Consider the following 20,303-nt stretch of genomic DNA (forward strand, 5'->3'; position numbering starts at 1 on the left):
AATCAGTGAATTAATCCCTGATGGGATTAATTGAACTGGTAGAGTGTGTCTGGAAGAGGTGGGAATTTGGGTATTGCTATGGGGTACATATTTTGTGTTTGTGTGTCTCTCCCCCCACCTCCCTCTCTTCATCTCTCCCTCTCTCCCTCTTGGTCACCATGATATGAGCTGCTTTCCTCCACCACCTCCTTCCACCATGATATTCAGCCTCACCTCAACCCCAGAGAAATGGAGACTTCTATGGACTAAGACCTCTGAAACTGTGAACCCTCAAATAAACTTCTCCTCTGTGGTTGTTCTGGTCAGATCCTTTAGGTCACAGCAGTGAAAAAGCTGACTAAAACCGTGACAGTTCTAAGGTTTCTTTTCTTACTTGTCTCTTTGAAGCCTTTCATAGAATGTTTGGCTTCCATGTCTTATAAACTCATCACACACAAAACAAATCCTTTATATTAACTCTAATTTCTTTGGGAGTATTTTAGCATGTTTTTTTTTCTTTGTATTGAGTAACACTACATTTTAACCATTCTCTAAAAGGGCAAACATTTAAATACAGCCCTTTTAACATAATGTTTTCAAAATAATTATTTCTCTTCAAAGCCATAATCACATTTTAATAATCCTCATAGAAATACCTGTTTTAAGACTGTAGTTTCCAAAGCAACTCAATATTTTATGAATGTCTTATTTCCCAATTAACCCCAATGTGATACAATTATTTTTCAATGTTTCCTACATATTTTAACTCAATTATTCTATTGAAGTCTTTAAATCATTCTGTCTTATGAAAACTAATTATCCAGGGATTCAATTTTTAATTCTGTAGAAGAAATATTCAAGGCCTTGATTCTAACTATGTATTGCCATCAAGGAGAATCTCTGCCCTTAAATTCTGAGAAAAACATGTATGTTCTGAATATATACATTTTTAAGGCAGAGACAAGAAAATCTGAGAATTTCTCATCCCTCCACTATTATAAGCTTGGTCAAATACTCAACTTCCATCCAGATGAATATAGTAGTTTCCTAAATATTCCTTCTGGTAACATCCTTGCTCGCACTATAGGAAGATCTCAATCAGATTTGTGTCTTGATTCAATGGGCCAAGCTATATCTCTGACCACATTTGAAGCTTTTCTTTATCCACTCCTATCAGACTTCCTGCTGTCTCTCAAATACACCAAGCAAACTCCCACCTTAGGGTTTTACATTGTCTATTTTCTCTGCTTCAAAAGTTCTTTCTCCATATATTTGCATTGCATGCCCTCTCACTTCTTTTGCACATCTGCTCAAATGTCAGCTTCTCAGTAAGACCTTTTTTTGGCATATTTTGAAATATAACTGAATTATACACCCCTGATCCTACAAAGACTCCTAATGAATTTTTCTCTGTAACATATACCATCTTCCAATTCATTGTGTATTTTCTTCTATTTGACTGTCAGCTTAACCCTCATTAGATTATAAACAAAATGAAGACATATGTTCTGTACTATTAATAGTGTCTTGTATTTAGAAAGTGCTTAATAAATAATTGTTGTATTAATTATTTCACTTTTTTCTTTAGCTATTTTCATTTGCCAATAAATTCCCCCCCCCAAGTGTTTTCAAGCTTCCTATCAATTTGCTTAAGTTAAATAAATTTTACTTTAATGCCTGTTGTTACTACATTGGGTGGGTGACCTCTCTATGTACTTGACCACACAGACCAGGCACCTGCCATCCAAATGCAAACCTCCTATTGTTCAACTTGTCCTCAAATCATTCTTCTTCTTAATATATTAGAAAACTATTATTTTCATAGTACATACCATTTTCCTACAGTATCAGATTTTAAAACTTTAAGATACCATGATCAATCAATTAAGGAACACAAACTGAATGTGTCTCATAACTACTAGTTGCCACACAGTTAAAATAGAAGCCTTAAAATTAAGAAAACACAATTTTTATGCCAATTACATTTTCTCCACTATTAAACAGATCTATAAAGCACTAATATTCTACTATCAAAAATAATGGGAACAGCAGGAAAACAAACCTTGTGGTAATTTAATACAATTTTACTATCACAAAACTCTAATTTTATATTTTGATGTATTATTACCAGCAATTTATAACCTATTCTTAACATTTTTCTGTTTTAAAATAAATCTGAATATTAATCATTGCTCAGATTTATCCTAAGTTTGTCTATGCTTATTGACTTTGTTCTTAATTTAAAATTTCCAAATCATGCAAAAGAAGATATGGGTGAAAATAAGGGTCAAAAACTGTGTTTAACCAGGCACAGTAGTAGGTACCTGTAATCCCAGTGGCTCATGAGGCTGAGAAAGGAGGATCACAAGTTTAGAGGCAGCATCAGAGCCAGTGTCAGGAATTTAACAAGGCTCTAAGCAATACAGTGAGACCCTGCCTCTAAATTAAAAAATACAAAATAGGCCTGGGGATGTGGCTCAGTGATTGAATGCCCCTAAGTTCAATCCCTGATACACGCCCCCCCCTCAAAAAAATATTGTGTTTTAGAAAGATCTTACAAAATTTTTGAACACTCTCAGCCCCTCTGGCTTCCCAGAGACCCCTATGTAGAGAGCAACCCTGCTACACCAAAGCACAAAAAGACTGAAATTGTTTGGTGACCTAATAGAATGCTACTATCATCACATTTTTGCTTCTGAATCTTGTGTTCAGCAGTTTTACAATATCCTGAATTTTAAAAGTGATTTGTATGGTGTTTAAGAATGTGATATTCTTTATTCTCTTCTATACTTAAAAGTGGAGATGTACTTATATCGGTGAGTGACTTGGTAAGGCATATCTGACAAAATGCATTGTCTGAATAAGTTACACTGAGTATATAGAAATTGATTTAGAATCTCCGGGAAATTCTTCAGTCAAACCCAAAAGATATCTCATCAAATTTAACAATTCCAACAAGTTGAAATTTTCTATTTTTCTTATTTTTTTAAATTCTAGACTGTTACTATGTGCTCTCAGTTACTCTTTTGTTTAATATTTTTTCATCTGTAAATCTCTGGGTTTCCTTAACAGATGCTGTATGCTTTATGATTGTGTTCATCTCTTTTAATTTTTCAATTTTACATCCTCATTAAGGAAGAAGGTAGGAGAGATGGGCCAATCTTCCAATATCAGTCTTCTCTTTAAAGTTTTAGTACAAGGATCTTCTGCAAATGTTAGTTGTGTAATAGTTGCCTCTCTTGCAAATGGTTTTGTCAATGACAGTTCTTGCCAAAGCACTCTGAATGAAGGGGATGTCAGTAATTTCCATGTTATATTCATAAAACAGTAAATTGCTTTCCTCCTGAACTTCTACTCTTTCTCTTTTCCTTGAAGAAAACAAAATGTGTGGAGGTAACCTATCTTTCACCACTAATTTAGGACTAATACCTCAAGAAAAGGCAGAGAAACATAATAGAAGCAGAGCCGGTTGTTATGGTTGGGGTGTGTGAGGTATCCCCCAAAAGTTCAACATGTGAGACAATGAAAGAGGTTCAAAGTATAAATGATTGGGCTATGAGAGTCTTAAACTAATCAATGAATTAATGCCTGATGGCACTGGGTTATAACTGGAGGCAGGTGGGGGTGTAACTAGAAGAAGTAGATTTGTATCTGGCAAGTGGAGAGCTCTCTCTCTGCTTCCCTCTGCCACACTCTTCCACCATGATGTCCAACTTCACCTGGAACCACAGGGCATGGAGCCGGCTGTCTATGGACTGAAACCTCTAAAACTGTGAGCCGACAGATAAAACTTTTCCTCCCCTACAATTGTTCTGGTTAGGATCTTTTAGTCACAGCAACGAAAAAAGCTGACTAAAACACTGGTTCTTAATATCCTGTGAAGCAGAGGCTCTGCCAGTTCAAATCTTTCTTCTTCAGTCTGTCACACAAGAGAAATAAAATTTCAAATAAGAATAATGATGATGATGATGATGTCACCACTGTATTCTCTTTGTTACAGGGATTTTAAGCCACAGGAAATACATTCTATTGCAATGAAGGGTATTAAATAACCACTTACACTTTGCATTGCTAGGTATCAAACACTGATGGCCAATGTTGCATGCCCTGGAGTTTGTAATTGCCATAATACAGTGTGCCTGATTATAAGATTATGTTTTTAAAATGTATAAATGGAATTCCACATAGTTAAGAATATTTCCCCTCTTATTTGATCAAGACTCTGTGCCTTATTGATTTTACCATGCACAGATTTTGTTATAGATTATATTCTGACTTCTAAAGGAACTCTTTAAGGACTGTTGACCAGAGCATAATAATCTCGATAATTTTAAAATGTTATTTTTAACTGTTGGCAACATTTTTCTAGAAGAATGTATTGATAATTCAAGGGTCTGATCAATTTTGACCTTTATGTTGAATGTCCCACTGCTACAAATGAAGTTATAAAGAATTTCATTACATTGATTTATATTCTTCAGTATTTTGTTTTCAGGTAGTGTTATGATAAGTTGATATTAAAAACTACATTTAAAGAAAAATATTGTAAAAGCTGATAAAAATCTGTTTTTCTCATACTTCTGTAACCTAAAACTAAGACAGTATTTTCACATATTTTGTATTTCAGAAAAATATAAATTTAATTTTGCACAAAATTAAAATACATAAGTGTTTGTACTTAGAACTGCATTAGAATTGGATTTTATAATGCTATATCAATAAAAATTAAGATAGAAAAATACTTCAAAATTATATATAATTAAAATTAAAGATTATATTTAATCTTTCTTCATACCCTAATAAAAATTATAGTTGATTTTTCACACACAGAGAAGCATATCTGTGTACATATATAGATAGGAATGGCATATTTTCTGGGCTTAAACATCAGATAGGTGGTCTTCATCTAACTGGAGAGCCACATCACTTGGCTTCATTCAAAGGCAGGGACAAGGGTTCAGTTATTGCTGTAGTTTGTGTAGGTATGTATGTATGTAGCTGTGTACTAAAATATTCAAAATATAAATACTCACTTTTAATAATAAATGCTATTATAGCAGTCATTTTAATTAGCATGTTTGGTGCAGTGTTTTGATCCGAAGAAGCCAGGAGTAAGTATAAAAGTAATCTGAGAAGTAGAAATGCAGAGCGAGAATTGGTGTCCATGGCATAGCCATCAAGTCTTTGAGAGGTAGATCAGGTTGGATGCAGAGGTGCTATTCAGATGATTTCAGAAACCAAATCCAGAAGAGCAACTTCCACCTCTGTGGCCAAACTATGGTAGATGAAGGTGGGAGATAGATTTGTCATGCCTCCAAGGTAAAAGATGTGACAGCACCCTTATCTCCCATTCCACTCCAGCCCTGCAGAGCCTCCTAAGACAAGAGCCATAACCACAAGCTCTGCCTACATTGCACCACATTGTATTTTGCTAATTATAACTTTACCATTTTAATTCTACCTCCCATAAGAGCTAGAAGAATGTCTGAGTCAGCTCTACTTTTTCCATAAGTTATAAAAATTCCTAGGAAATCTACAAGAGGTTTTGTTGGTTTTTGTTGTTTATTTTCTTTTGGATACAGGTCCCCAACTGAAGTGAAATGGTGTTTCTCTGCTTCATATAATTCAAGAAAAGTCAATAACGAATTATCCACTAGCAAGAATTATGGCAGACACTAATGGAATCTTATTGTATACTGATTTGAAAATCAGTACTAACCATTTATAATCTAATGCAAATGAGCATCCATTAAAAGGAGACAAGTAAAATGATATATTCAGATATTACTATAAAAACTAAACTTTTATCAGCCCAACTATAAACAAAAAAAGATTACTAGAAACTAAAAAAATAAATAAAACACAATGAAATAAGTAATAGACACTACAAACCTTCAAAATGTGTGCAGATTTATAGCTTGATCCTGTGAAATAATAACTGGCAGGCTATTAAATTGCTTAGAAAATGAGATATGTTATATTCTGCATAATGGAACTTGCATAACAATGAAAAGTCCTTGCTAAGGAATGGCTCTGTTTTGCTCATGTTCACTCTTTCCTACTGTATATAAACCCTTGGATTGATAGCATGCTCACGTTCTTTATATAGCCCTATGAACTGATTAAGCTAAGCACAAGACTCAGGGTATAAAGTTGCTAAATAGTTTACCAGATCATTTGTCACTTTGCTGTAAGACCATAGACAGATCTGTTTCTGGATTTTAAACCCCAACCACCCCCTCCCCTAAAGGGAGTCTATTGCTTAATGTTGATAAGATCATTTAATTTGTGTTGATCTTCAAATTTTAAAGCACAGTACAAATGTAGAAACAAAGTTTAAAAGCAGTGAAGGAAAAGGAAAGTGAAGATCACTGTTGAGCACAGACTCTGTTGGATGAAAATCAAGCTTTCTTTATAGTTTTCTACTTTATCTTTGACAGTGCCACTCACTGGTGGTAATTTTGATACAATCCATTTTGCCAAAAACATTTGTTGAGGTTTCACTATGTGTCTGGTGCTGTTATAAAAGCTTAATGTATTAACTCATATAAGTTCATGAATTTACAGAGAGAATGTTATTATGAATCTCTTTTTGCAAACAAGGAAATAGAGGTAACAGAGATATCTCACTGCAGGTCATAGCTAAGAAATTAAGAGTCTAGATTTTGCCCCAGGCAGTTTGATTCAGGCAAGATCAACTCTAAGGCGAAATTAGAAATATTCTAGGAAGACCATTTATTCAAATGTTTTTTGTGGATCAACACTCTCCTAAGCATTTTGTACATAATAACTATTAGTTACGAAAACCTATTAAATAATTATCATTGACCAATTTTGAAGATAAAATTTAATTAGAAGTATAGTAACTTGCTTATTGTCATATGAGCAATAAATAGTGCATACAGAATTAGTCTACCTGACTCCAAAGCCCATGCTACTGACAAGGAGAATATATGACCTCATTTTGGTATCTGACAACATTGTGAGATATATCAAATAGAGAAATCACAGTTATTTACCCATACCAAACTTCTTTTGCATTTCAAAATCATGTAGACTGCTTTTGCACAATAAATGGGGAATCAGGCAAATGTTCTCAGAATGAAAATAGACAGCTTATTTAAACTCTGAATTCACAACCAAGCCTCAGAGTTTTAAGACACCTCTACCCACCTGAACTTTTTTGGCAGGAAGAAGAGCCCTGGGAATCTATTGAAATCTCCAGGCAAAGTTTCCTGTGCATAGGCACTTCAAAAAGGGGATAGGAAAGGGCAGAGGTAAAAACATTTTTAAAAAATTATGCCAGCCAAAGCATTCTGCTGAATGCAAAAAATATTAAACATGTCTTCACATATGGTCAAGTGTTAATGACTCCAAGAAATAGGACAATCATCATGTAACCAGTGTACCTCTCTTAACTTTGACTAAAGTGGTCACTTTATCCCTACTACTTTTTACCTGCATTCTGCAATTTAAGTAGACATCAATTCTATCATTTATAGTAAGTTCTTCCTGGCTGTTGCCCATTGTGTAAGAGCCTTTTTAATATTATTATGTTATTATTTTTTGTAATTTTCAGATTAAAGGAACACACACAAAAATTTATTCATAAATTAATTGGTTAGCTAGACCAATGATACAAGGCTGATTATAAAAGAAATAATATTATTAATCAAGTTTAAATCTCAGAAATCAAATGGAACATAATCAATTGCTAATAAATCAGCAATATTGTTATTTAGAAAGGATTTTTAAAAAATTGATGTTCATCTGTACATATATGCAGAAGCTTGCCTTGTGATTCAGTTTTTAATAACTGTCCCTATGCAATTGATCAAAGGACCCTTAGTTCATTACTTTAGAATTCTTGGGTGATATCAGTTTCTTTCACAATCAATCCGTTTTCAAGTTAAGTAACTTTGATCATTTTCTAAGACATGGACATCTCCTCTTCCTGTATCTGCATGTAGAAAATAAATTATTTCTCCTCTTTTAAAAGCAAACAAACAAACAAAACCTTTTTCTGAGTAGATTTCTAGCAGGGAACTAACTCTGTGAATCATAATTGCTACCGTACACTATGCAGCTGAATTTGACCTTTTATAGAAGAAACAAAAAAAGGAATGAGAACACCATGGTTTTCTTTCTTTATTCCCATAGCAGACTTAATGCCCATCTCTGATTAAAATTATATTTGTCAAAGACCCTCATACAGCAAAATTATTTTAGTATGCATTCCTTGAAAGATAATTAAATAGCAAACTACAAAAACATGTTTCTATATATTTGGATAATTTATCAACTGCATTCAAGATATATGGGAATATTCATAAAGAATTAATTCCTGATTGAAAATCTAATGCTTATCCAGAAAGGAGGCATTTGAACTTGGTAGTAAGTCCTTTCTTCATTTGAGCACCAGGATCTGCCTTAGATTTTTTTTCCTCTTCAATCACTTCATCTTTCCTTTATTGTTGATACATTTTTTCAATGCCTGCTTAAATATCAGTTTTTCTGGGATGCCATTCCTAGTTCTCTTTCATTTTTTTCCAAATTTCACTTGTAAAGTGATAATAATATTGTAATAGTGTTTAATTTACAGAGTAGTCATGAGGATTACATGGGATTATATGTGTAGAGTGCTTCATGTGATGCTTACACATAGTGGGCACATTATAAATGTTCAGTATTGATATGGAGCAGGTTAATTGTTCCAGAACCTTCCTAAAGAACCTTATTGATACTATTGTCCAGTGAGCAAAGTACCACTAATTAATAGATAACAACCATGCCTGAATTTCTAGACTATAAATGTCTCTAGGTTTCAAATAAATATATACAATGACCAACTAGACCTCGCCATTTAGATTCCTAAGCCACACACCTCAGAATGCTAGAAATAGAGGTTTTCATATCTACCAAATCAAATGCAATTGAACTCCTTTCAGAAATTTGGGAGTTACCCCCAGACTGCCCCTCTCTAACATCATATATCTAATTATTTTCCTAGTACTGTGGATTCAACCTCCTAAATATATGCCATATCCATTCCCTTCTTCAGTAAATTATGCCATTGGTGTAACTCAAGAACTTATCAATTCTTCCTTGGATGACTGCTGCTGCTTTCTTTGTAGATTGGTTTCTTAGGCTCAGTTCTGCTGAGAGCCACGGCTGAGTCTGTATGGCCCCTGTCATTTTGCCAACAGTATTGATTGACAGGCGAGGCATTACTATCCGCCTCTGCCGCAACTTTTGAGTTCTCGCACTATTTTGGAGTTCTCCTGGGGATTTCCGGGGATTCCCCGAGAGTTCCCATTGGTTGGGGAAGTGCAGGAGGAGGGATTTCCGGGAGAGATATTTCCGGCTGGGGGTTCCTGGACAAGCCTCGTGGAGCGTTCAGGAGGATTCCCCGGGAGCTGTGTGAAGTGTTTTCCTGCAGTTTAAAAATAAAGTTTGTTCCTGCTTCAGTGGCTCGTGATTTGTGCCCAGCCAGACTGCGGCATTTGGTGGCCCGTACGGGGAACGTCTGAAGCTTCGGGGTAAGTGAAATTGCTTGCCCCTAAGGGAAGGCGAGAGAATGGGTGACCATTTTAAAAAACAATGTGTTCTTGTTTTGATTTGTTTTGTGTTTGTTTCAAGCTGCCTATCCCTAGAATTTTCTCAGGCAGATTGGGAAAAATGGTTGGCTCAAGGTTTGAAGTTGTTCGCCCCTGAGGAAGAGATAGAAATAGACCACAAATGCACATATCAAGAAAATAGGAAAATTGATACAACGATTTTTTGTTCCGTTTTTGTTTCATTCTGTTTCGGTTTTGTTTTGTGTTATCTTATTGGGTTGCGTTATCTTTATAACAGATTAGAAATTAGTAAAAAACAAACTGAAAGAGTGTTAAGTAAATTGTTAGAGGTTCAGACCATGGAGAAAGACATTTTAGATCAAGCAAAAGAGAAGGTCTCTCAAGCTAGTCAGACAGAGGAAGAAAATTTAAAGGAAGAAAGCTTAGAGGAGAAACAGCTATTAGGGAAAAAGCTACAACAGGAGGCTGCTACTAACACCGTTCTATCACCAGAGGGCGTAATTCAACCAACAGCACCCCCTATGGAGATAGCTGAGTGGCCCTCAAACCCCGTAGTTGATAGATGGGATCCTGATACAGGACCTCAAAGATTAGCATGCCCTGTACTTGAGCAGGCAGGAGGGCAGCGAATTCACCGTGCTTTAGATTTCAAAACAGTGAAGCAGTTAAAGGAGGCTGTAACAACCTATGATCCTCAAGCACCGTTCACTGTAAGCATGGTCGAATCCATTACCAACTTGGACATGACGCCAGCAGATTGGGCTAGTATGTGTAAATCTACTAAATGGAGGACAATATTTGTTATGGAAGGTTGCCAATGAGGAATTTTGCAGGGAGACAGCTAGGCGAAATGCAGCAGCCGGTTACCCTCAAAGAAATCTAGATATGTTGTTAGGAAAATGACCTTATGAGGGTCAATGGCAACAAATTGAATATGATCCTGGCGTATACGCACAAATTGCTGTAGATGCGGTTAGGGCATGGAAAACTTTACAGGGGCATGGAGGTTTACAAGGTCAATTATCTAAGGTAATACAAGGAACTAATGAACCTTACGCTGAATTTGTAGATAGGCTTATTCAAGCAGCTTCTAGAATTTTTGGGGATACAGAACAGGCAATGCCATTTATAAAACAACTGGCTTATGACCAAGCAAATCGTTGTTGCAGAGAGGTCATTAGACCATGGAGACATGAAGATTTAAACACATATATTAAATTATGTAGAGACATTAATGAACAAGGGCAAGTCTTAGCAGCAGTACAACAGGCTTTAGATGCCAGGCCAAAAACATGCTATAATTGTGATCAAACAGGACATTTTAAAAGGAGTTGCCCCATAGGAGGAGGGTTTAACAAAGCTAGATATCAAACGAATAGAATACCGGGTATTTGCCCACGATGCCGTAGAGGGAAACATTGGGCTAATGAATGCCGTTCTCAAACCACCATAGAGGGTATTCCGTTATCAAAAAACAGACAAGGACTAAGTGTTTACCCACGATATCGTGGAGAAAGGCATCGAGCTCCATTGCCAAAAAACGGACAGGGGGGCCCAATGCTCCGGGGCCCACGACCACAAATGTATGGGGCACTGGAGGAACCCAGAAACACCATGGAGGAACCCAGCAACACCATCAGGGTAGTGCCCAGGACACATTATCCATCAGATCTCTCATCAGACGAACCAGAGGGAGCGCAGGGTTGGACATCTGCGCCTCTGCCAGAGCAGTACTAACTCCAGAGATGGGAGTTCAAATCATTCCCACAGGAGTAAAAGGACCTCTTCCCCAAGGAACAGTAGGCTTATTGTTAGGACGCAGTTCTTCTACGCTAAAAGGACTTATGATAAGTCCCGGGGTAATTGATCCCGATTATGAAGGTGAAATAAAAATTATAGCTAGTTCTCCAAAGGGTATATCAGTAATTTCACCAGGAGATAGAATAGCACAGTTATTAATAATACCCAGCCTACATGATAAATTTTCCAGTAGTAATATAGAAAGAGGTTCCAGGGGATTAGGCTCCACAGGTGTAGATTGGGCTATGCTGTCTTTAAATTTAGATTCTCGCCCCATGCTAAAACTAAATATTCAAGGACATGAATTTAATGGACTACTGGATACAGGTGCAGACCTTAACATCATATCTCGTCAAGAATGGCCAAAACATTGGCCGTTACAACAAGCCACTCAAACGCTTCGAGGCCTAGGAGTGGCAACTAATCCCCATAGAAGTGCAATGGTATTAGATTGGAAGGATCCTGAAGGATGCGAAGGAACTATACAGCCATATGTATTGGATCATCTTCCTATAAATTTATGGGGACGAGATGTCCTAGATCAATTAGGTTTGACATTAACAAATAACATCAATCCAAATGCGCCCACTATTAGGGCTAGACAAGGTTTCAGGAAAGAAAAAATATTAGGAGAACAAGGCATAGCAGCACCCATTCAAATAGATCAGGGAATAAATAGACATGGACTGGGTTTTCAGAAGGGGTCACTGAGGCAATAAAAATTACTTGGAAATCAGATAGACCAGTATGGGTTCCTCAGTGGCCCCTGACTAAAGAAAAGATACAAGCAGCCCATGACCTGGTCAAACAACAATTAGCGGAGGGACATATACAACCTTCCGTATCTCCTTACAATACTCCCATTTTTGTCATTAAAAAGAAATCTGGTAAATGGAGATTATTGCAAGATTTAAGAGCCATTAATAATGAGATGGTTATTATGGGACCTGCTCAGTCGGGGATTCCTCAATTGTCTGCTTTGCCAAAAACCTGGTACGTTTTAGCTATAGATATTAAATTTTGTTTTTTTTTTTCAATTCCAATTCATCCTGAGGATAGTCCACATTTTGCATTTACTATCCCTGCACTGAATCATGAAGGTCCTGATCAGAGATATGAATGGAAAGTACTCCCTCAAGGGATGGCTAACAGCCCAACTATGTGTCAAATTTATGTTAACAAAGCAATCCAGCCACTTAGAAATCAAAATCCTAAACTACAAATATTTCACTATATGGATGATGTATTGTTAGCACACAAAGATAAAAACACATTGCTTGAATGTTATGCCACACTTACAAATTTATTAAAAAATTATAATCTAGAGATAGCAATAGATAAAGTACAATTAAATTTTCCAATTAATTATTTAGGAGTTCTATTATCCTCAACCATGGTCCGTCCACCAAAAATTCAAATACGAGTAGATCAACTCAAATCACTTAACGACTTTCAAAAGTTATTAGGAGACATAAATTGGATAAGGCCTTATCTAGGCATACCAACAGGAGAGTTGGGACCTTTATTTGATATCCTAAAAGGTCCATCAGATCCAAATTCACCCCGCATGTTAACGCCTGAAGCAAGAAAGGCATTAAAAATTATTGAAACATATATGGAAAATATGCATTTGGATAGAATTGATATAACTTTGCCTTTATTATTTATTGTAATACCAACAAAAAATATTCCTACAGGAGTATTTTGGCAAGAAGGTCCATTATTGTGGATACATTTATCTTATTCTCCTAACACTATTCTTACTAGGTATCCTGAGGCTGTAGGACAATTAATACTCAAAGGAATAAAAGCAGCAAAGGGAGTGTTTGGAATTTCTCCCAATAAAATTATTACTCCATATACTATGGATCAAATTGATGAGTTAGCTAATGAGTTAAATACTTGGGCAATAATCATGTGTAAATCTAATGTTTCATTTGATAATCACTTACCATCTAATCCTTTGTTGTCTTTTTGGTCTTCGCATCCTGTAGTTTTTCCAAAAATGACAAGAAAAACCCCTATCATGAATGCTCCAAATGTATTCACTGATGGGTCAAATAATGGTACAGCAGCAGTAGTTACCCCTGATCAAACTTTTACATTTTTAGTACCCAAACAATCAGCTCAAAAGGTAGAGCTTAATGCAGTTTTACAAGCTTTTGTGATGTTTAAAGATTCTGTATTTAATTTATTTTCTGATAGTCAGTATGTAGTTAATGCTATAGTATCCCTTGAAGATGCTGGCAGGATTTCCCCTTCCTCTACTGTTTTCTCTTTGTTTTCTGCTATACAAAGTCTAATCTGGGACAGAAAAGATCCATTCTTTATAGGACATATCAGAGCACATACAGGATAGCCTGGAGCCCTTAGTTTGGGCAACGATTTAGCAGATAAAACTACACATGACATACATATTTTCTCTACACTAGAAGAAGCTACACATTTTCATAATAGGTTCCATGTCAATGCTAATACTTTACAAAAGCGCTTTAAAATAACTAAGGAACAAGCTAGACAAATAATAAAACAATGTCAAAATTGTGTGACCTTTTTACCACAAGTTAATCTTGGAGTCAATCCTAGAGGACTGATACCTAACCATATTTGGCAGATGGACGTCACACACTTGCCACAATTTGGAAAATTAAAATATTTGCATGTTACAGTTGATACTTCTTCCGGATTTTTGATGGGCTCCCTTCATTCCAGAGAAAAAACTAAAGATGTTATAGCTCATTGCTTACAAAATTTTGCCACTGTGGGCGTTCCAAAACAGTTAAAAACAGATAATGGTCCTGGTTATACTTCTACCTCTTTTAAACAATTTTGCTCATCATTTGGCATTACTCATATAACAGGAATTCCATACAATCCACAAGGACAAGGCATAGTTGAAAGAGCTCATCAAACTATTAAAATGTACTTACTAAAGCAAAAAGAGGGAATTGGAAAGGGGTATATGTCACCCAAAGATAAACTTAAAATAACCCTTTTTACTCTAAACTTTTTAAATTTGGATTCCTCAGGGCTTAGTGCTGCGGAAAGGCATATGTGTCCAAAAAATGTACATAAGCCTAAGGTACTTTGGAAGGATATTCTAACAGGACAATGGAAAGGTCCTGACCCAGTGATTGTCTGGAGTCAGGGTTCTGTTTGTGTTTTTCCACAGGGAGAACAGCAGCCGATTTGGATTCCAGAGAGATTAACTAAAACAATTTCTACAGGCCAAAAGGAAGATGATTTGACTCAAATCCATAACAGCTGATATCCAGAACTCCAGTTTGGCTATTCTTACATCTACGACAGTGATTAACCAGGATGCTTTTTTCAATATTTATTTTATTATTTGCCTTTTCCCACATCATGAAGTTCTATTTTATTTTTGAGCTCATACAGACCTAGGTTAATGTTTTTCTGATCAGTTTTAATTTTTGACTGTGGAGTTTTTAAGCATTTGCAATGGAGATTTCACCTAGGTAAAGCTTCAAGGCCTTTACTATTGTCTTAAGTGTTGTATGTTATGTGTGCACACTTCTGTTTTGTGTTGTATGTCTGTATGTGCGTATGTCCATATATCATATATGAGGAGCACTCATGAATAAATGGATCCGAATTTTTTTATTCACGTGATTTTAATGGTTTAATTTAGATTGGGTAAACAGCTGTTGAAAATTGTTTTAATATGTCAACAAATAAGGAGGTTAACAGATCTGTTTGTTTACTTTCACCTTTCCTTCTCATTATATTTAATAATTCTGTTCAGGATAATGTAAATTGTTCAAAAAATTGTTTTCTTAGTGCCTGTTGGAATGTTACATAATTTTTTTCTTAGCATCATTGCCAGAATTCCTATCTTCATCCCAGTGCCGGTTAAGACAAAGATAAAACCAAACTACAGCTTCTTCGATAGTTATCACAACAAACTGTAAAAACTGATGCATCAATGAATAATAACTCCACAAGTAATGCTCAATTAAGGAGTCTATTTACTTTGGGAGGAAATGGACATATTGACAGATTCCTCTGCTTTGAATTGCTTGCAGACCTTGCCTGGACTATGTATCACTTGTATGCATTGTGAACTATCTGTTGGTACAGCGAATTGTGGTAGTGCTGGAGTATTTTTGCTGATGGTGTCACCAGTGGTACAATTTTTCAAAGGAGCCCTCAATTGGCTTAGTGTCATGGCATTTTGCATCATCCTCCCTTCTACTAGTGATAGTCTAAAATTTGGGGGCCAACAGAGGTGAGGCGAAGAACCTCACCCCCCCACTGGTGCAAAGGCCTATCCACAAGTATGGCTGTATGCTGGACCGGTAGTCAGTGACGGGTATGATCCAATTGCAGTGGTACCAACCTAAGACAGGAGGCTGACGCCTAGAGGTCAGTTCATCCGATGACGGGTAAGGACCATATGTTGAATTGGACTGCCTAACAGGCACGGTCCCTAAGCCACATTGCTTGTTGTTTAATTAAACAAAAAGGGGGAGATGCTGAGAGCCACGGCTGAGTCTGTATGGCCCCTGTCATTTTGCCAACAGTATTGATTGACAGGCGAGGCATTACTATCCGCCTCTGCCGCAACTTTTGAGTTCTCGCACTATTTTGGAGTTCTCCTGGGGATTTCCGGGGATTCCCCGAGAGTTCCCATTGGTTGGGGAAGTGCAGGAGGAGGGATTTCCGGGAGAGATATTTCCGGCTGGGGGTTCCTGGACAAGCCTCATGGCGCGTTCAGGAGGATTCCCCGGGAGCTGTGTGAAGTGTTTTCCTGCAGTTTAAAAATAAAGTTTGTTCCTGCTTCAGTGGCTCGTGATTTGTGCTCAGCCAGACTGCGGCACAGTTCCACCTCTAATTTATCTTCTGTGCTTCTAATCCAGCTGCCAAATGCAAATCTGGCTATGGTAGTTGCTTGTTGAAATAGTTTGGTGGCTCTCAGTTATTTACAGGATAAATACCAACTTCCTTAATATTTGGATATCATAGAGCACAATAAACATAACCTCCTTACCTTGTATAAACCATAAAAATATTGAGGGGAAAAAAAGCAAATGAGGAATAGATAACTAAGATGTCTCTCTTATTACTAATGAATCTATGTTGGAGATATGGTTTATTCTTGTAGTTAAATGTGCTTTCTATTTTTTGTTAAATATTAATAAAAATGTAAACAAAATTTAAATGTAAACAAAATTTAAGCTTTACTGACAGATAGTTTTGCCTCTACAGTATAAAATCAAAATTATATATTTTCAATTCACTTGAATATTTCATTTTCACAGAGGTCCCAACTGAATATTGGCTCATTTTTTCACTTTTCAATTTTTGTGTTTTTAAAATATTTAATTTGATTCAACAATGTTTACTAATTATGTGAAACATTTATATTTGCAAGAATAAAGCCACTATTTTAGAAGCTTTTCTTCTAAAATTTGCATGTATTCTGTTCCTGTATTTTTATTCCTCTACATACTTGGAAAAACTTTGGCATAATCCATACATAGTTCTTCATCTGGCTCCTCATTTCAGAAAGCAGCCAGTTGGTATTATCAGAGTATAAAGGTCTTCCTCACTCAGTTTACAGGTATGAAACACAATGTCATGCAGATGAACCATAATGCATTCACCTGCTTCCTGTGGGTGGACATTTAAACTATGTCCAAGTAGAACTTTAAAGAACAAATTCTGAATCCACAAGCATGCATACTTAATGCCCACTTAAACTAAGAAAATATGTATTAGGTTTAGCAGTAAAGGTTACTGGGCATGGTGATGGTAATATTTATTTTTTGTTGTCTGACTACCTTTCCTTTCATTCCATCAAAATCACAGCGACGGCTATTGTCCAGTTGGAAACTGGGGTTATCTTTCTTATTCAGATAGGAGTGAGAGTCCTTGGAAATATCTCCCTCCTTTGTCTTTATAACTTCACTTTGCTCATTGGACACCATGTAAGCTCCACAGACATGGTCCTCAACCAACTGGTATTAGCCAATTCCTTTGAACTTTTCTCTAGAGGGATCCCTTAGACAGTGGCAGCTTTTGGACTGAACTCCTTCCTGAATAAAGCTGGATGTAAACTTCTCTTCTATTTTCAGAGTGGCCAGAGGGGTTTCCCTCAGCACCACCTGCTTCCTCAGTAGCTTTTAGGCCATAAAACTTTACCCCAATTTCTCTAAGTGGCTGGAGCTCAGAATAAAAATATGGAACACTCTAAGAATTTGCATGTCATCCTCACACAGGGGCCATGCTAATATTCACTGCATCATTAAAATTTGAGTATATGTGCTTTCTTAATGTTGAATCCAGAATAGGAAAATCTCCCTCAGGTCCCTAGGGGATGTTGAACTAGAGTAAATTTTCCTACCTGGAGAAACACCCCTAGTTGGTTGCACCTTTAAGAGGAGGAATGATGCAGTTGTCTTCATATTCTCATTTAATCTTCTTAAGTTTACCATTCAGATAAGTCTTTCCCCACAGACCTTTTGGTTATGGCTTAGATATGAGGTCTGCCCAAAAATCTCTATATGTGAGATAAGGCAAGAAGGTACTTTCCTTTGTCATGCCCTGAAACCATGTCATTTGGCCTCACCTCAGATCCAGAGCTATGGAGTCTACTGACCATGGACTCAAACCTCTGAAACCAGGAGCTAAAATAAACGTTTCCTGCTCAAAATTTTTCTTGTCAGGTCTTTTGACTGCAGTGATGCAAAGCCTAAAGAAAACATATTTAAAGGAGATGAGTAAAGCTGAATGTGTCACTCCATTGATCTTTCACACTGGAGGAAACATTCAGTGAAGTTATCTCCAAATGATGAATCTGGTAGATCACAGCTTTTGTGAGTCCACATCCTCTGACTCTCTTCACCAACCATTCTAGGTTCTATCGATTTCAAATTGTTTCATGGATTGTTAGCAGGTTTTGTAAATCCAAAGAAGAAGAGTGGAGAATATTCTGTGGTCAAATAATTTTGGGGGGATAGTAGAGGATAGGAAAGGTAGCAGAATACAACAGTTACTAATATGGCATTATGTAAAAATGTGGATGTGTAACCGATGTGATTCTGCAATCTGTATTTGGGGTAAAAATGGGAGTTCATAACCCACTTGAATCTAATATATGAAATATGATATGTCAAGAGCTTTGTAATGTTTTGAACAACCAATAAAAAATGATGCATAAATAGTTAAAACAGTTTTTATCACTGTACTTTTGTTTCAGATTCCACACTATGCTAATGAGGATTACAACTTTCCAACAAGGAAATAAAGTGCTTCCAATTCACAGTTGTTTTTTTTTTTCCTGAAACACTCTTTGGAAAACGCTGCTGTTGTCAAATCATTGCATGTGCAGTTGGGAATACCTTGTTGCTCGTGCCCGTGCATCTAAACCACTGGCCATCCATCCTCACTCTGTCAAATGTCCTGTCCATTGCCACTTGACCAGCTCTCCATGACCTTTATAACCAAAAGGTCACTTCTTAACCAAAAACCAAAAATCACTTCTTACCATTTTCTCAAACTAGACTCCCCTCCTCAATTTCCTTCGTGTTTCTTCAGCATTTCTAGCTCTTACACCCTGTACTGATACTCTTTTGTTTGGCTTTCTGTCTTACCAAATTAGAGATACAGAGGTTAAAAATAGTTCTATTTTCTTTGCATCTTAAACAGCATGTAATGTTGCAGGCATTTGATGAGTAATATTAGAAAGAAGAATGAGCTTGGATTTACTTGGGTGTCATTTCTGGTTTACCATGATGTACAAAGTGTGCCACCTGCCCAGCTCCCTACTCTAGTTTCAACACTTGCCATATTCCAGCAGACAAAACTGCATTCAGCTCATCCCTCTCGTTGTTTCTCTGGCCTTCCTTGATAGTGTTTCCTCTTTCTGAATCTCCCCAAATCTTACACTTACTTAACTCCTTATATATTTTTACATTATATCAATTTACTTTTTTTAGTTGAGCATTCTGTATAAATGCAGAGATCACATCTATTTTGTTCACTTAGTATATCTCCATTATATAATACAGAGCCTGACATATCATAAGTAAGCAATAAATAGTCATGGAATGAGTGAACAACTAGTTATGATCCTCATCCAGGCTCTGGGTGCCAGTGTATTTAGAATTTTATAACATTAATTTCATCAATGTCCTACTATATGTCCACTTTTAGGTAAGATGATGGGTGTATATTTTATTTTTACTTTCCTTTCCCTGTCTCTGCTGCTTCTGTCCGCTGTTTGTCACTCTGCATGCTAGGACACGACTTACAAATCAATCCCTACCCTCCTCTGTGTCATGCTGCCATCTTCGTGTACAAATTGTAGCTTAAAGGTCCCTCGGGTTAACTAGAGCATACAAAAGCCAGAGAAACTCTACATGGGTTTGTTTCTGTTGACATTAAAATAGTGGGTCACACTATAACCAGGAGATTCATGTGGAAGTGGCAGTCTGATATATTTCTTCAGAGAGCAAAACAATTACAGATAAGCAATTTTCTTTCCCAAGAGACTAGTAAAGTGCCTTCTTTCTGTCACCTTTCAATATTTTATATTGTGGTGAGTAACTACACCTTTTCTACCCAATTAGGAAAGCCATCAACAAGTCAAAGAGTAAATAGCTAACCAGTCAAGTAAAAAAACATATGCAAGTGTACGGCAGCATGCCATCATTTTTCAAACTTGACCTTACGTAGCAATAGTAAAACACATCCTTTTTCAACAGATGTGGAGGCCATCATATTGATGTAATTACTTTCCTTGCACTTAATATTTACTTATTGGAAATTGTTTTGATATTATTTTAAAAGAGGAACAGTGTTAGATTAAAAGACTTAAAGGAAGTGAAAATTATAGAACATAACTTCATGGAACTACAATGGCTTCCCTAAATCAAGTATACTGTTTGATCAACTTTGAGATCAGGATTTCAAAATTATTTT

General features: G+C 36.4%; 1 protein-coding gene and 1 non-coding gene across 2 annotated transcripts in view; both read right to left on the minus strand.

The window, feature by feature from the left end:
- The window catches only part of Cnbd1 (cyclic nucleotide binding domain containing 1), a 429,741-nt gene that overhangs the window by 220,250 nt on the left and 189,188 nt on the right, over window positions 1-20,303 (minus strand). The window lies entirely within an intron of this gene.
- On the minus strand, window positions 17,555-17,664 carry LOC114106539 (U6 spliceosomal RNA). The gene has a single exon (XR_003585215.2). It is a non-coding gene; the product is annotated as a U6 spliceosomal RNA (small nuclear RNA).

This window comes from Marmota flaviventris, chromosome 15, assembly GCF_047511675.1.
Source record: "Marmota flaviventris isolate mMarFla1 chromosome 15, mMarFla1.hap1, whole genome shotgun sequence".
NCBI classification, from domain to species: Eukaryota; Metazoa; Chordata; class Mammalia; order Rodentia; family Sciuridae; genus Marmota; species Marmota flaviventris.